Source organism: Pocillopora damicornis, chromosome 3 (assembly GCF_964200805.1).
Source record: "Pocillopora damicornis chromosome 3, jaPocDami1.2, whole genome shotgun sequence".
In the NCBI taxonomy this organism is placed as follows: Eukaryota; Metazoa; Cnidaria; class Anthozoa; order Scleractinia; family Pocilloporidae; genus Pocillopora; species Pocillopora damicornis.
Genome location: NC_142672.1, coordinates 5,449,475 through 5,466,345, shown reverse-complemented (window position 1 = coordinate 5,466,345; position 16,871 = coordinate 5,449,475). Strand labels below are relative to the sequence as shown.

The 16,871-nt window shown below is 37.6% G+C and overlaps 3 long non-coding RNA genes across 5 annotated transcripts; 1 reads left to right on the top strand and 2 right to left on the bottom strand.

Annotated features, from left to right (window-relative positions):
• The first annotated feature begins 830 nt into the window (after positions 1-830).
• LOC113679229 (uncharacterized) lies at positions 831-5,986 on the top strand. Of its 2 annotated transcripts, none has more exons than XR_003446977.2 (3): positions 831-920; positions 4,573-4,704; positions 4,961-5,986. It is a non-coding gene; the product is annotated as an uncharacterized LOC113679229 (long non-coding RNA). The 2 variants fall into 2 exon arrangements; XR_016184886.1 differs by having other exon boundaries at positions 839-920; positions 4,577-4,704.
• Positions 5,987-8,025: 2,039 nt separating this feature from the next.
• LOC149047919 (uncharacterized) lies at positions 8,026-8,889 on the bottom strand. 2 transcript variants are annotated; one of them, XR_016184884.1, is made up of 2 exons: positions 8,554-8,749; positions 8,026-8,252 (listed from the first exon to the last, which is right to left on the bottom strand). It is a non-coding gene; the product is annotated as an uncharacterized LOC149047919 (long non-coding RNA). The 2 variants fall into 2 exon arrangements; XR_016184885.1 differs by lacking the exon at positions 8,554-8,749 and adding an exon at positions 8,771-8,889 and having other exon boundaries at positions 8,129-8,252.
• Positions 8,890-12,028: 3,139 nt separating this feature from the next.
• Positions 12,029-16,623, bottom strand: LOC149047918 (uncharacterized). The gene is made up of 3 exons (XR_016184888.1): positions 16,321-16,623; positions 13,195-13,318; positions 12,029-12,448 (listed from the first exon to the last, which is right to left on the bottom strand). It is a non-coding gene; the product is annotated as an uncharacterized LOC149047918 (long non-coding RNA).
• Between the last annotated feature and the right edge of the window lie 248 nt (positions 16,624-16,871).

The following is a 16,871-nucleotide window of genomic DNA, read 5'->3' as shown; positions in this document are numbered from 1 at the left end:
GGTGGCTGTTCTTCATGTTGTTCCTGCTCTTGATACAATATTCGATGAAGTTGGATCCAGTAACGCGACGTTTACCAATCGAATCATTCAGTCTAACGTCTACGAAGTCTGTAGGTAATTGCTCACCAACCCGGCACGAAGTTGTAATGATTGATATATCCAAAACTTTCTTTTCAAGCAGGTGCTAAAAATTTAGGGATACTGGTATGTCGCATAGGAGTTTCGGTGGTTGATCCTTTTACCCACGTTGTCTTAATTTTACAATAACATCAACCAATGTTTCCGCCATATTGATTTTGGGTTCAGGTCTTGTTTCCAGGCTCCACAGCAATGATGCTGGGGTAACAGGCCTCCTATCCAGAGACTTCTTGTATTTTTTTTTCTTTTTAGGTTTTTTATTTTTAATCCGACTGACCCAATATCAGGAAATGCATTCGACGCTAAACGAAGAAAAAAAAGGGATGGCCTAAGAAGGGTTCAAGCGGCAAGAAACTTGTATGTCCATTTAGGTTCTCTTACTGTAGAATTAAACTTTAATTGACTTTTATTCCCCTTGTTAAGAAAATTTCTGTCGAATTGTTTTTTTCACCCTTCTAAATAAAAGACAAGCGAGAAATTTGTGTTTTTTAACCCATACGCCAAGATAAAGCTTTCATAAATTCTAAAGTACCAAAAACTTGTAAAATATTTTGGTCTTACTTATCTTTTTGGCGACGTGTGTCACAGGAGCGTCTTGTGTTTCCTCACGTTTTAAAACATAAAAGAGCAAATTCATTTAGAAAAGAGCCAACCACCTGCTTTTAGCGACAGATTTTAAACATACCAGACATGAGAAATTGTCAGTCGTGTTTTCACACGTCTATTAAGGCAGACTAACGAAGCACATCGGCCGTTCGAAGCACATCATTGGACTTCTCAAGGTAACTCCAGCCAGTTCATAAACACGAGTTACCTCGTTTTCTTATGCCTTGTTTTCGGTACTAACATTTTTTCTACGACTTTTACTACTCTTTTTATTTTAATTATAAGGGATTACAGTTCGCGTTATAAACAAGTAGCGCTTCGATTGACCAGGAGTCAGCAGCCCGAACCATCGGGCTTTTGTAACAATTAGGTCAGAAGTATAGATTTCGGTTACCGACCGAAAATGAAGCGCAATCAAGGGGGAGTTGAAATACATCGTTGGTAACAATTTTACAGAAACATCAAGGTTTGAAGTTAATATAAATTAGTAGATTATTTGCGAAATGAAAAGAAAAAAAGACAAACCTACTAAGCGATCTCTTTCTTAGCGTATTTTTCTAGGTGATAGTTACATTTTCAGTCTGAAATAAAAGAATTAAGTGCGCCTTACGATCTTTCCGTGACAATATTTCACACATTGAAATTAGGATCTGAAGACAAAATATTGGTTCCTTTTTGTGCGACCGAAGCGACCAAATTACATGAATTACGCAGCTGTTTACGTAGTAAACTGTGATCACCGAGGGAAGAGAGATAAATTAGAAAAGGGGAACCTATTGTAAAGCTGGGGATCCAAATCATGCATGTCTGCTGCATTAATAATACAACACGCGGTTCAATGCGCTGCTTTCCGAAGGTTGAAGAAGTGCGTCAGAAATGGACGAGTTTCATTCGTAGATATCAAAAAGATTACATTCTTCCGAAGAAGTCGGCTCTGCGCTTCATTCAATTTCAAGACGGCTGTTGGCTGCAATTTCCTCTCTCCGAGTATCAGGAGAAAATCGCCAAGAAACCCTTGTTGAAGAGCAAGCTGATTATGGATTATCGTTTTCCTACGGGACAAGATTGTTCCGCAATCATCTCTGTGGATTTCTCGCTAGTGTAGAGGCGTTCGTGGTGTAGTTGTTCCTTTTATGTGCGCTTGGAATGTCTTCCTAGTCGTTGTCTTTCTTTAAAATTGCCTTTTCGCTTTTCTTGCTTTATGAATTGAATCTTACTAAATCTATTAGGGATCGTGAATAAATTAGAGATATGCCCGTGAAGAGTCTGAGATTTAATACAAAGCTATGTAAACACGGATATCCTCACTCTATAGATATAGACTGCTTTTTGATGGAGTGTTGTAAAACCAACGCCAAAAGAAGAAAGACACACATGACAAGAAGCCAATGAGAGGTCAAATAGGGACAAAGAAACTGCAGCGCGGGAAAACGCGGGTAACTAATTAGCAGTTGGTTCTAGCTTTAAATCTCATTGGCTGACAAAGTGGCTCGAGTTTTCTAAACTAATCCCAGCGAAGTGAAACAAAACCAAAGAAACAGTGGACTACTTTCGACACTAAATTGAAAATTACCAAGTGATTCATAGGAAATTCTGTTTCCACCAGGTCAAAAAACCTCAGTAGGATCATACGTGTCTTAGAGTTTGTAATTCGAATTATTGTTTTGACATCTTCAGGTGTTTTTAGCAATAAAACCTCAAAAAGTGTTCGTTTATTTCAAAGAAACAAAAAAATCGTGGATAATTACAGTAAGAAAGAATAGATCCGTGGTGTTGCTGTCAGAATCTGATTTCCAAGTTAATAAAAATGTCTGTTTTTCGTTGCCATATATTACTAGCATTAAGGCACATAACAAGTCACATGATATTATTCTGCAAGCCTTAAAAACCTCTCTAGCCCGCTCTATGTTAAATTTGTTCGCAAATGGAATTCGATTAAAATCTCCAGCGAACTTTTAATACCCTTTGAGCTCTTTGATTTAAGAGTAACTATGAACTTTTGTGAATTACGCATTGATTCATTATATAGGAATTAATATGACTCGGAGAAATCCTGTCACGGAAAGCTCGTTAATTTCTTTCATCTCAGAATGGACTCGAGCTTTCGAAATGCATTTTTTTCATTACGGCAAACACTCTACACATGTTTTTGGCTGACCTTGTATTCAATTGCTTTTAATATAAAGAGGTTCTGTGCCTCTACATGAAAATTATGTTTGAAATATCCTTATTGTACCGAGATAAATCATGATAACAAAAGTTCCATGCTATGGTTTAGGTTAAAGGTTTTCCATTCTGTTTCAGTGGTGCTTAGCATGAGGTAAATTATTTACGAATTTACCTTTTTCCCGACTCATTTGTAATAAAGAACGTAATTTGCATAGTTTGGATATTTAAGGAGTGTTCGTGTCTCCTTTTTCTATTCCAAATTTTGATTGTTAAATATCAGTTAACCATTTTGTTACGGAACACCAGAGACCTTTCAGAGTATGTTCAGTTCTCGCGCATCTAAACCATATATTTCAGGCTTCATTCAAGTTTGGCAATTGCACTTGTTTTGACTCAAAATATGCCGTCAGTATTTGCTTTCAACTAATGAGATCAATACATTTGGCTCGGTTTTTCGTTGACTTTATTGGAAATGGCTTGCTAAGACAGGTGTGCTGTTCCTCTCACGTTGTCGTTCGTGAGCTCCACTCTTGAACACGTGTCTACGAGGTCGTTTTTTCGGTGTCACTATAACTTCACTCACAAGGCGTCAGTCTTGAAACACTTTTCGCATTTGATAAACTACCTTCGTATAAAATATCTAGCGATACCTTAACTTTTAAACACGATTAAAATTAAACTATTCCGCACGATTTCGATATATTATCGTGCAAAGAACTGATGAACTCATCAGCCGGAGGGCATGCTTTATCTTGATGTGAAACCAAATTGTTCGGTCTAATTTACTGGGAAATGTATAGCAGTCAGAGGTCAGAATTACCTCTCTAGTATTGGAAATTAGTTCATACCAAGAGATTATAATCTTTTGAATATATTAAAACAGTGGAGAGTAGGAGTTGTGTCCGATAATATTGTAATCGTTGCAGGAAAAATGTGTTGAAACCCGGCATCTTTTTGTGTTATATCATCTCCCTTTTTGAATTACTATTTACTAAAACACTTCAGTGTTAGAAGCTAGTGGTGGATATTTACCGAGCTGCGAAGCGTCGAGGTAAATATCCATTGTGCTCGAAAACCTTGGCCGATATGATGTGGTGATGAAATATCGGCCAAGGTTTTCGAGCACGATGTACCTTGCATTTTGAAAGAAACAAAAATTCCTTGCCTGAGTAGGAATACTGCCGGGGAAGACTCGGTTAGTGGTCGTGTGCTAAGCCAGTGAATGGGTAAACTAAATTAGCGAAAAAACACAGCAACTGAAGTCTTCTTTATCTTGTTATAAAACGAATTTACAAGTTGGCATTTCAGAATCCTGAGTGAAATCCGACTTCGAATCTTCTTCTCTTAGTACAAAGTCCGAAAAAAAAGTTTATCGCTAACAGGGAGTTTTTGTTTACCCTTTTAACCCTCAAGATCTTCTTGTTAATTCTTATGATCTGTTTGCTGGGTTATGTATGGATAGTAAAGGGAGAAGTAACATGTTAATCTCTTCAGGGGATTAAAGAGTTTAAAGTCTTGCTCACTCCTCTCTATCACGCACACGTAGTACGCCCGCTCAATGTACAATTCACGTTTTGAATAATATTTTAGTCAAAAGATGTCTTGCATTCCACGTTGCGATGCCACCTGTTCTAAGCAATAATTTCAATTAATGTCTAGACAGGTCTCGCCTCTCTCTTCAGTAGTAATAAAAACGAAGTAATTTTGCGACGATTATTCCAGTTTTATCAAGACTCCGTCCCACTAAGCCGTGTTCTCAGTTCTCAAAAGTAGCTTTAGCCATTTGCTGCGGTAAGTTTTCTATGTACTTTCCCCCTGTAGGTTTTAAAATGGTTTCTTAGAAATTCCTTATAGTTGTTTGGGGGTGAATCTTTTTCCTTTGGATAGACACGAGTGATTGGAGAAGTAATGCATTCTCAATGTTTAAATCGTACATGGGTTTAACTCGTAATATTTGTATTTCCGGTACCGCTCACCCCAACTTAAGGAAAAGATTTAATCTTGGAGGTTCAACTCAAAAAAAACTATATCTTTTCCTACATTTCAGCTTTAAGCAGAATTAAGGCCATTTTACAAGACATCAGCACCCTGCAAGGAAACACAGACATCAACACGTGAAATGGAAAGGGCGCCGGTAACTTGTCACGTGCAAGTGGGCTTTACAGAACAGCTATCACAAAAAACCGATCAGCTTAAAAGTCACCAAAAAGCGAATAGTCAGCAGAGTCAAGTCGAAAGGCTTTTTCCAGAATTTTTCTCCGGTTGCAACGAACCACGTTTCAAAGAAATGTGCAAAGACAAGCTGCACACACATTTGAAGGCGGAACAAGGGTTCGACCCGCTGATTCAATCGTGGTTAAGCTTATATGGAGGAAGCGCATGCGTCCATTAGACATCACCTTTACTCGTTCTCATGAAGGAACAATTCTTAAACTGCTAGTCTTTACTGGGGATAACATAGAGAATGATGATATTAATGACAAAAAAGGAATACTCCAAAACTTCTTAGCTGACAAGAGTATAAAATCTGAGATCTTTATACTTAGGTTTCTTGGTAAGAGTCTATTTCATCACTACTTTGACTAAAAGCCTCAAGGACACTTATTCACAAAACAGAAAACAAGATCTTTTCAAACCTTTTAATGCACGCTATTTATCAAGAAATGACACTAGATCTGCGCACAGTTATCGTTTTCTTAGAAATATTTTACCTTGTGTCTTTACTTTCGATCAGTTCAGAGAAATAGGATGACTGAAGCCAGATATTGAAAATGTCGCCTTAGAGTTTGTCGGAAAATGTTTCACATTTAACGTCAGTGGGCTGCTGGTTGCAAAGTATTCTGTAGTTGTTTTCTCCCCTCAGCTGGTAGAACGGTAGTACAAACTAGTTTTCGAGTGGCAATTTATTGTTTTTACCGCAATTCTTAAAAATAGAAGTTTAAAAGCTAGCACTAGACTACTGTTTGTTGTTTTCGTGCAGGTTGGAAAGGTTTTATGTTAAATGAATAGCTGGAGGTAGTTTGGATCCGCGTCAAAATCAAATTTGAAATAATTACATTACCTGCAGGCAAAACCTGTCTGTTTTGATAAATCTAAGTTTAAAACGGTCGAGCTTGTTGTTTATGAATTTCACTGCAATTACACGACAAATTATCCTTCACCATTCGATGCTTTTTCTCGCAAAGTTGATGAAATACACGCGAGAAAATATGTCAGGATGCAAGAATAGAAAAAGAAACGTGATATTAGTGCTACTGATTTTAAATCCGCGTGAAGTCTGAAACCATCAGAAATGATATACAAGCATCCGGTGCCTAATTTCACTCATGGCTGAAAGGTTAGAGTTGAATCGCAGCTTCATGATGGTGTAAATGAGAAGCGAAAGGACGGTTATTTTGGTCAGATTTAGTTTAAAAACATATATGTATTTCTAAACCGTGCGGAACGGAATTATCAGAAGCGGCCTTTGAGTTTCCGGCGGCTTTAAAAACCGCGGTCAGAGCGCAAAGGTGAGAGGGTGAATCTGTTTGTTGCTCACAACCTAGTGTGGAGAAACGTACAAGGTAATCTTTCAGCCACTAGATAACTTATCTAGAATCTGAATGATGAGTTTTCCCGCCCAACACCTTAGCCGAACAGCGGCCGTAGAGATAAGAAGTTCCTATGGTAAACTCATTACAAAATAGGCGAGGTTAGGTGAATATTCTGTTCAACTTATCAGCTGTTGAATTAAATTCTCTCCGGCTTCAGTTTCTAAACAATACGAGATGATAATGGACTGTCAAGCCATTGCACACATTGATCAATAATTACTTTTGGAACAAACATATTTTTCCAGTTTAACAATATTTTGGCTTCCTCTCTCATTCTGTCTTATTCTATCAAAGCAGACATCATGAATGGTCTGCGCCTTTGCAATCAAATACCGCTCTTTCACTCTTGATGATGTTGTTTTGTTCGTATAACGTGACCCCCAGGCTAAGATTAACTGTAACAGGAAATGTTCTAAAAGCTGTTCTGAAAATAGAAAACAATACATTTTGTGTAGGTGGAAAGTTCATTGATCAGTGCACGGAAATCTTGCTGTATCATTGAATTTGCGGATGTAAATTCAATGATACAGCACCCGATTTCGGGTTTGGCGGACTATTCCGCGAAAAGAACTTTCAATTTTCCACGAGAGCAGTTTTCAAATATGAGTGTCAAAAGTAAATCAGGGTTGCTTTGGTTTTTCTATACTTCGCATTGTGATTGATAGAAAAAAAAAACTCGCATCACCCTGTCAACAAGTCAGACGCAAAATAAACCACTCGTAACCTAGTCTCACGCGTTTTCCGGCGCTTAAGGCAGTTGGTCTGTTTTTACTTTGAGCTCCTATTAGTTAATGATGATGTAAGCCTCTGCTCTAATTAAAGTCTGCGATCACTTTGGTTTGGTTTGTAAACACTCAACTGAAAACTGCTCTTGGCTAGCATATGTTATTGGTTCAAAGTTGTTCGATGATCTCCTGGCTCTAAACCTTTCTTATTTTAGAGTTAAGGTTGTATTTTCTTAGGTCAAACCAAACCGAAAGGTGAATCCGATACCGAATCTTTCCAGAAAAGATCGAAAGTATTATTTGGGTATTCGCATTTAACAGGATCGGTACATTCGTTAAAATTGTTTCCGCTGGGAACGACAGCTGCACTTATGACTCAAAGGGGTACCTGCTCTTTAAATGATTCTACAGCAGAAAGTCCAAAAAAACTTTGGTTATTTGCTTTGCTTTTAACAAGTGCCAACCATGATTCGTTTCATTGTATTGTAGACTCCGGCCCACACTAAAGACGTTTTTGGATATCTTACGAATATTTATGTTTTAGTTCAGTTGTGTCTGTGATTCAAAGTTCTTAATTTGGAAAAATCGAACCATTTCTGAAATAGTATCGTGATTGAGTAGCGACGTGGCTGCACTCAACTAAAATTAGCTCATATGCATATTTCTGAAGTTATCTTAGATAGTCAACATTTTAATTGGCCTAAATCATGGCAGTATGTGCATAGTTGCGAAAAAAAACCTTCTTACAACAACACTTCTCGAGCTCGCATAAGTATTCTGGTACTGCTAGTAAGTAGTGATTATCTTTATCTTTATTGCCAGTCTTAATGCGTCTTGAGTTCTAAAGCTATTTCACATGTATTTTCATTACGAAAAATCACACTTCCCTCAAGGTGTTTGTTAAATGAGGCAAACACTTGTTACTTATTTAGAAGTTTCTCCATATATTCATTTTTTTTCTGTTTCTGAAATCAGTGCTTTTGCCGTTCGATTTCGAGCCACAATATTTGCCGATTAGGATCTGAAATAGATCAAAAAATATCTAAGTTTTTCTGTGTAATTTGCCATAAAACTCTTTCTCTGAATTTAAAATTGAGGTTCTAAATTTCTATTTTTGAGGCTTTTGCAACTGTTTGCTCTTTTCAAAGAAGAATGTCATAGGGCACCCACGCATATTAGAGGTGAACGCGGTTATTTGTGTATAGTATAGAAACAAAACAGCCAGACACTGACTATGTGCTCCAATTTAAATTTTCAAGACCACTTTCCGCAGTGTCTGCTGAGTATGGCAGATATAGGCAAGTTTTTTTTTCCTTTCTTACCATACTGCATTACACGGCAGATGCGTCTTTGTACGCACAAGTTCTCGTCGTCTGCCAGTCTATGCAGACTGGCGTAGACCTGAAGTGGGTCCACAACACGAAAAACAGCTTCCATACTGCTGATGAGACGTGATTAGGGCGTCAATAAGTTTAGTACATGTTGTTAGAGTGGTTTTAAATAAAAAATTACTCCAGTTTGCGGCTTTCTTACACCTACCTGTTTACGTTCAAGATATTTACGACGAGTTTTCAAGTAAAACGCTTTCGCTTTCTACTTTTTTTCCTTTGGCAAGGCAGAAGTATCTCGCCGGCTGGTATTAATCCTGGGCTGCTTAAATCGAATTTAAAGCACATACAATTTCTTCATTTTTAATGTGGTTCCAAGCCACTCATATTCCTTGCAACAGTCCACCTACCTAATCACGTAGACGTTTTCCAACTGAAATACGTAAACATACATGATTTATTTTGTACCGCACAGATGATAAATATCACAACGAAAATATGAAGTATCTTGAAATGTTGAAAACGTGTTGTTTACGTTGAAATTCATGCTAAAATGATATCGCAATCAATTCCGAACTGACCGGGTTTCTAAACAGCTCTTGAGAAGTTGTGAATTAAAAGAGAGATAAAAGATAAGTACAGACTTGCGTCAGGAGAACATTTCAATAAATGTTACTTTTGATAAACTTTGTTTTGACGTTCAAAGATGTTTTTGAAATCTTAGACTCAAATCAAATCTGTGCGATACAAATATATATATTGATATTACCTCATGGTTGAACTGAAAGTTACTAATACTAATCAGACTGTTAATTTGTTTAATGGTAAGAAACCTTTTCCGTTCTCAGTGCAAAAGGAAAGAGGATTTTTTTATTTATCATCATGGCTATTTACGATTTGCAATATTTTCTTTTCAACAGTACTACACGACTTTAATTGGTCATGGTTTACACCGCTGAGTAAATATTGATGAGGTTTGTGACGCTACATGCTACCATAAAAATTCAAGCTATTGTAACGACTCAACTGTGTCACATCTGCGACGTTGAATCAGAGGCTATTTCAGTTTCTTTCGCATGATTATCATTTCCAGTCAGTATTCTAAATTTAAGCTTGAACAGCCTGGCAAACAAAATTATCAGCCACTGGTGTCTGCATGGGCATAAAAGAAAGCAAGGATAATCTTATCTTGGCATTCTCAGTTGAGCTGAGACAATCGACATCTTAGCAGACCGTGAATTCTTCACAAGACGAGAAAACTTTTAGTCAAGACAAACGCAGTTAAATGGAAAGGATAACCAAAAGAGCTCCTCTCGTCCGACTCGACACGATCGAGGAAACATCAGAACCAGAAGAGAGCAGCAATTATTGTTTGGATTCAGCGCTGCCACGAAAACAATTTGGAAGATCCCTTGATTTTTCAACTCTAAGGAGAAAAAGAATTGGCTCTCATCACACCAGACGAGTACGCAATAAAACTGACATGGAACATGATCATTCGATTTCTCATGAATGTACTGGTGAACCTACAAAAACAATTAAGACTGGAGAAGGGACAAGATCTCACAAAGGAAAAAACCGCAATGTTAAAAAGAGACAAACAGACAACATTAATTCACCGGACATGACACAAGTTAAAATGCTCTTCCCAGACTTTTTCCCGAAGAGTTCCATTACTCAAATGAGATGGCAAAGTGAATTGGCTGGCACTAATTATCAAAACTACAGAAACCTGCGAAAAAGAAAGGAAGAGGATCCTCTGATTCATTCTTGGCTAAACTTATTTGGCGCTCGTGCTATATTTTAGAATTTATCACTTTTTGTTTCCATAACCTATTTAAGCCATGGAAAAATTTTACCATCCAAGCGGTACCTCGGGAAATGGAAAGCAATATCAACTTTTTTTAAACATCATAAAAAATCGAATGTTCTATCCTAACTTTTATTTTCAGCAAGAAATTGGAAACATGAATTGCTTTTAAAATACAACAGCAGAACATCACATTAGCGGTAGCGGGCAGGCTACCAGCTGTAACTTGATTATATACATAAATGAGTAAAGTTTAGATTAACAAGATCCTGCGTGGCCTACTGTTTAAGATATCTATATTGCCAGTGGACAAAACGAACTCGAGAAAACTTAGAATGGGAAAAGTTTTAAGTCTTTCTTCGTTAGTTGAATTCCAAACATTCTCCCACAACAGAGTCAACAGAGGGCCGACCATGAAGATCTGATACCTGCTTCAACGGCCTGCCGTCAACAAGGTTTTTATGAACCCCAGTGCAATTGGAAATAATTTGAATTAGCAGCATAAATGAAGTTTTTATGCAGTCAGGTGTAAAAGCGGAAAATAAAGCTGGATTGGTTTTAAAGCTGTTCCATCACACAGGAACCTCTCCTCGACACGAAGTACGACTAGTTCCGAGCCAAATGCAGTTAGGAAGACAGATAACCCCGGAAAATAAACTTCAGAAAAGATACCTAGGAATAAAAGAAGGGAATTTCTTAGAAGTGCCTCAAGCACTTTTTAATCGCCAAAAATCCAATTTTAGCTCAATCCTCGCCTGCTTTATTCTAAATCCGAATTCATAACTTGACTCTTACTCGCTAGCATCACATTTTTTAGTGCAACACGATAGTCCTCAACCGCAGTAGTGAAATACATTGTCTTGCAATTTATTGTAATACTTGCCATCTCAAGCTAGAAACAAGTGATGCTTATCAAACACACAACTTCAAATGTAGGAAGTGAGATGGTAGATCATTCGTCTTGACTAAATATTGATTTCGAGGCCTTTCCAATTTAGGCCAGGGTTATTGCTTGCCCAAAGCGGTTTAGTAGTTGAATGGAATGTAGATTGACCTTACTGACGCGAATGAAGTAAAAATCTGAACAAGAACTAGGAAAATATGAAAATATTGAACACGGTGAAACTGACTAATTCCTTAATAGTCATTTTATGTATGGCCTACAATTATTACACTAATTTTTATTTCGCCGGGAAAAAATTCGTCAGATTTAAGAGATGCGCCCGATGATTTACATTTTATTAGTTTTTTAAGATCTTTGATAAAATATAAAATCATTTATCCAAACCAGAGATCAGGCATCAAACGTTTTGGGTGAAACTGTTACAGTAAGACTTTTCTAGATTTGTCATTGAGAGCGATTTTAAGATAATATGGAAAAAGCTGATGTTATTGAGATAATAGATTCTTGTCAGTCCTGTACAAATAACGTGGGAGACTAACAAGACAGAAGGAAAAACTGTATGCATTCGGCCTCCAGGTGTGAGTTTCTTTTATTTTGCCCTCCAGTTGTAATGTATTTTTACGGGCATGGAAAGGTTCAAAACAGTCGAACAAAATGACCCCTCAAGAGAAAACATCTGCGGCAGAATTGTTTTGTTGCGTGAGAAATAATAATATTAAGAGTGCGAGAACTGACAATGGTACTACCAGCGATAATTTGCATGGAGCCAAAATAGCATTTTATGCGTGAAATAAGAGAAACAGTCGACATATTCCAAACAGTTTAGAGAAGAAATCCGAAGTTCGTACGATAGCGGTGGACTGCAGAGGCAGGGCGTGTTACAAAAACGTCAACGGAAATAAAGTCATCAGAGACAATAGCTCACAATGAAAACGTGATGTCGGAAGTAACTCCAGTACTAGACACGTGCTCGTATTTCTCAAGGAAAGGCTGCTGAAAATCTTACGCGATTGCTAATAGTTATCTTTTTTTAAGAAAAACGGTCTCTTAGGTAAAAGAAAAAACCTCACAGAAATATGATCCATTTTTTAAAGAATGATTCTCGTTGAAACATTTTGTTTTTTAATTTGCTACTGCTGTGAAGAATTTTAACATGATCTCCTCCAGACCTCAACCTGAGCCGAGAAAGAAAAAAAAATCAATTAGCGTGGATTAATGCAAGGATTTCAATAACTTTTCCATAAACGGTTGTTGGTGGTGGAGTATGTGTCTGTGCCCGGAAAAGGGCCTGTTAGGCGAAACCCAAATGCGGGAGCTTGCTCGCTGGCGAAATAGACGGCGGTAACTGAGGCCTTACGGTGACGGTAAACCGCTGATAACCGGCCTCTATCGAAACTCCTGTGAATACTTGGCCTAAATTTGCAAGCAGCAGGAGCCGCAATTGAATAGAGTTTCAAATTACCGACTCTCTGCCTTTGAAATTAAGTGCGATAACTAAAATTCATAAAATGCTCTCATAACGACGGAGTAGTGTTTTTCTTAACTGACGTAAATAACTTGCCGAAATGTTTGTCTGAAGCTTGCTGACTATTCGCACATTTTGTATCGACTGTATTATTTTGAATGCGGCAGCAAAACAATTTAAAATTTATTCATTTGCAACGACATCAGACCTTAAGTAAACGAATCACCTGCGTTGAATGACAAATTCAACCAATTAAAAGAAAAACAATATTATACTCTAACTCGCATCAATTTAGACCTCATCTAAATAGACAGGCGGGACTCCAACTAAGTAGATCTGCGGCGACACGAATCAACTACACACGAATTTGGGACAAGGTAATTCTTTATATTTTAGTAGCTTGCTTTTGCAGCGTTTCATCTCCCATTATTACCAGCATCTTAAAGTAACGTGTACCTTTTAAGTGGATTTTTTCTCCATTTATTTTCCGTTTCGTAAGCGTGTTCTTCCGTTTTAAATGTGCAAATTCATCGAGGCTCACGCGAGCAGATAAATTCCATTTCAAGTAGGATTTAGAACTCTAGAAAAGAGGAAAAATTAGATTTTATTACAAAACAATTTCACTTCAATTTCAGAATGGATGTAGCTTTAAAAAGCCCCGAAAAATGCCATTTTTTTGGATCATTCGACGAAACACGTGGTAGTGAAGAACTTCCAACAACCTTCCATGTGAGTGTGACGTCACACCCGTTCCACGACGCCGAGGAGAGAGGTCAATTTGACAGAAGTGAACAGAACTTAGTAACGCAGCTCTTTCCAGAATTTTTCATCCGACATAGCTCATCGGATGGTGCCCCTGAAAGTTGGAAGATCGTAATGTTTGGTAACCGGAGACTGGACTACAGACGTAACGACCCACTTATCCAGTCCTGGCTCAACATGTACGGCTGTAACCATTAAGGAGGGTTTGCGACCCAACTGGCTGTTCAGTAAGACAATCATGAACTATGATAAACAATGACACGAAAAACTGATGACAAAAAAATTTTTTTTAGCAAATAAATGAGAGGTAAGATAAAGAACAAATATACCGTCAGCGAAGTGCTTTTTTGCACGGTAAAATGGAATTTCCGAAGAAAATTTGTAAGGAGATCTCCATAGGAAAACGTAGATTGCGATGTACTCGAACTGTTTAACGACCGAAACTTTCACTTTCCAGAACTTTCGGTTTTTATAGCAAGGCTTTTTTTTTATAAACACAGCAGTCTGAATAATTAGCTCAAATTAAACTTGAAAGAAATGGAAGATAAAGGAGATATGGTGCATCTTTGGAAGTTGTAATATCAAATAATGTTGTAAATAAAAGGATTTGTATGCTGGAGAATCGATTGTGTTATTTTTTAGAAACAAATGACTGAATTATTTGTCGATTGGCTTCCTTAATCTAGTGCTTTGTTTTTTTCTTGTCTCTTGCGAAGCCCGTCAGCCGTCTCGTGGCCAAAGCTGTATTTCTGTTTTTCCCTTCGGCAACGCTGAAGCCAAAAGGTATAAGCCGAAGAAAATATTTATAACCAGGGAGGGTAAACTTATTTCAAGCGCAGTGATGCTTCTTCGGAGCTGTTATTTCATTATTTTTGCTGATTCAGAATCAAACGACTAGTCGTTTAAAACTGAGCTGTTTGTTTTCTGGGTCTATTGAATTCACAAATTACTGATTCTTTCGGACAAAGCTTAAACCTCTTTCCAATGCTTTTAACAAGTTTAGCAATTTACCAAGAGCAATCGAGAAATATCATATAAATATAAACCAAACACTTTATTTAGTATCGGGGAAAAAAAGTAATTCCCTCGGTATAATATCTTATCCTTCTGAGCAACGGTAACAATTGAACCATACTGACTATCATGATTACTTTCGAACTTGAGATTTTCTAGAAACTATACCTTTGAAAGTTTCACTTGCTCTGGGCCCGTCTTTCAATAAATGCTTGCTAGAATTTCAAAGTTACTACAAAAAGCGTGACCCGAAGGTGAATCCCTTTCTTCTCACGTGCAGAGGGTCTTTACATAAAACATAAGGTTTTTACGATATTTTTGGAACAATTTTGCTATTATAAGATGGATATTCTAGTAGAGAGGGCCTTCACAGGATGTCTTCATTCCGGCCAGAAATCGTACTTCCCAAAATCAAGTTATACACTGTTTTATTCTTGCACTCCGATATTCACCTTAAAAATATCCTCAACTAGTTTTTAAAAAAACCTCGATTATACTTCAGAGCCCATTGCCTAAATTTTTACCACAGCGGCGCAATTTCATCACTTGATCTCACTCAAAGGTGTCAGTTTTGAAGGCAATTTTAAAGCATTATTGGTGACGGCTAAGCAAGATCGTATATCAATTCTGCTCTTACATAACGCAGCGGAAAGGTGGTCATTTGCAAGGCAAAAATGATTCACCAAGATGTAATTACAAGCTATGACAGCTTTGGAATATATTATACCACAATGGAGTTAATGCACACTGAATCCTTAGTAATACTTGATGCATGTTCTCTTTGGCCACTTGTCTACATACAATTTTGGCTCTGAGATCTAAATCGTCAGAAAAGACATGTCGAGGATACACTCGTCGAGGATCTAAAATAACTCCAACAATTGTGTTTTCCCTTCAGCCCAAAAAGTAAGAGAGTTTTACAATCCCGAATCCCCTCTTGAAAAATAGCGTTTCCCTAACACCGAACACGGCAAAAACCCACGGATTAGCGAAAAATATCTTCACATCCTTCCTATGTAGATCGTCGATCGATGTAATTGTAACGTTAACCGCTGACAATGGATTTTCCTTACAAAAGTCATGTTCTCTCCCTCGCCGGCACGGTCTCACTTATTCTCATACCCAGACCCAGCCGGTATGACCATTTTGACCGGCCGGTTGAGGTCTGGTTATTAGACTTACTATTAGGTCATCCGTCTTAGGGCGTTAGCGTTATTCATTTCTAACCAAGAAAACAGATCGTAATTTATCTCAGTCATCTTAAGGCAAGTTTCAATTTACATCAGAAATCGAAAAGGATTTTCAGATAGCTAAAAAAGAAATCCGTCAATCATATGGCATAACTAATCTTTCGTGACGCTTCACTTTAACCGCGAAGATCTTGCTTAACCCTTTAACTCCCAAGATCTGATTGTTAATTCTCCCCTCTAGCTGCTACACATTTCCTTGTAAATTAGTTATGAGAACTTGGTGCTAGATCAAGATAGCAGTTTCTACCTGATAAGTTTAAATATTCTCATTACCTGTTTGCTGAATGGATATTATTGAGAGAAGTTTCATGTTAATCACTAATGGAAGTTAAAGGATTCATAATCTAGCTGTAACAGAATCTGAATAACATGAGAGTTGTCGACCCGGTCACTTCCATGGCATCGTTCATCACTTATGAAAAATAATAGTTTTCGAATTCAGCACAGCTTTTTCCGGTTTCAGCGCACCATAGAAAATCGGTTTCTTAATCTGTCAGTCTATAAGTAACAATTTTTCTTTATATATATTTAAAACCGGCAACGAATTACAACTTACCTTATCAAACACTTGATATGTAAACTCAAAATCAGCCTCAGGCCTTGCTTTAGTTATTTAGTCCCCGAACTCTTGGCAAAGCATTATCCTTATTCTTTCGGCGTCGCCGGCAAACGAACGCCAAAAAATGAAAGGACAACAGTGAACTCTGAATTTATCTCAATTTTCTTTCACTGAATCCTTAAATCAAAATCAGTACTGATGGAAAAATCATTCGTTCATAGCAATTTGACATCAGTTTCACACAAGCGCTTCAACTGGGCCGAAAGTGAATGGCATAAACGGCATTTTTAGGCGTTCGACGAAAATTACTCCTTTGTACGTGCTGTTTTTCTCTTGGAGTCATCGGGTGCCTCCCACGTTAAGAACCTTTCTCATAGAGAGCTTCCGTAAAAACAAAGACAAGACAGGAAATTGGATGGAATAACACGCACGAAAGTCACCAACAAAGGGCGACATCACAATTGTAAATCAAGCATCTTAAGCTATAAAATAAGTGGTGGTTGAATGCCATGTAAAGTGGTCAACTGATGAAAAAATTAGACCTAGGA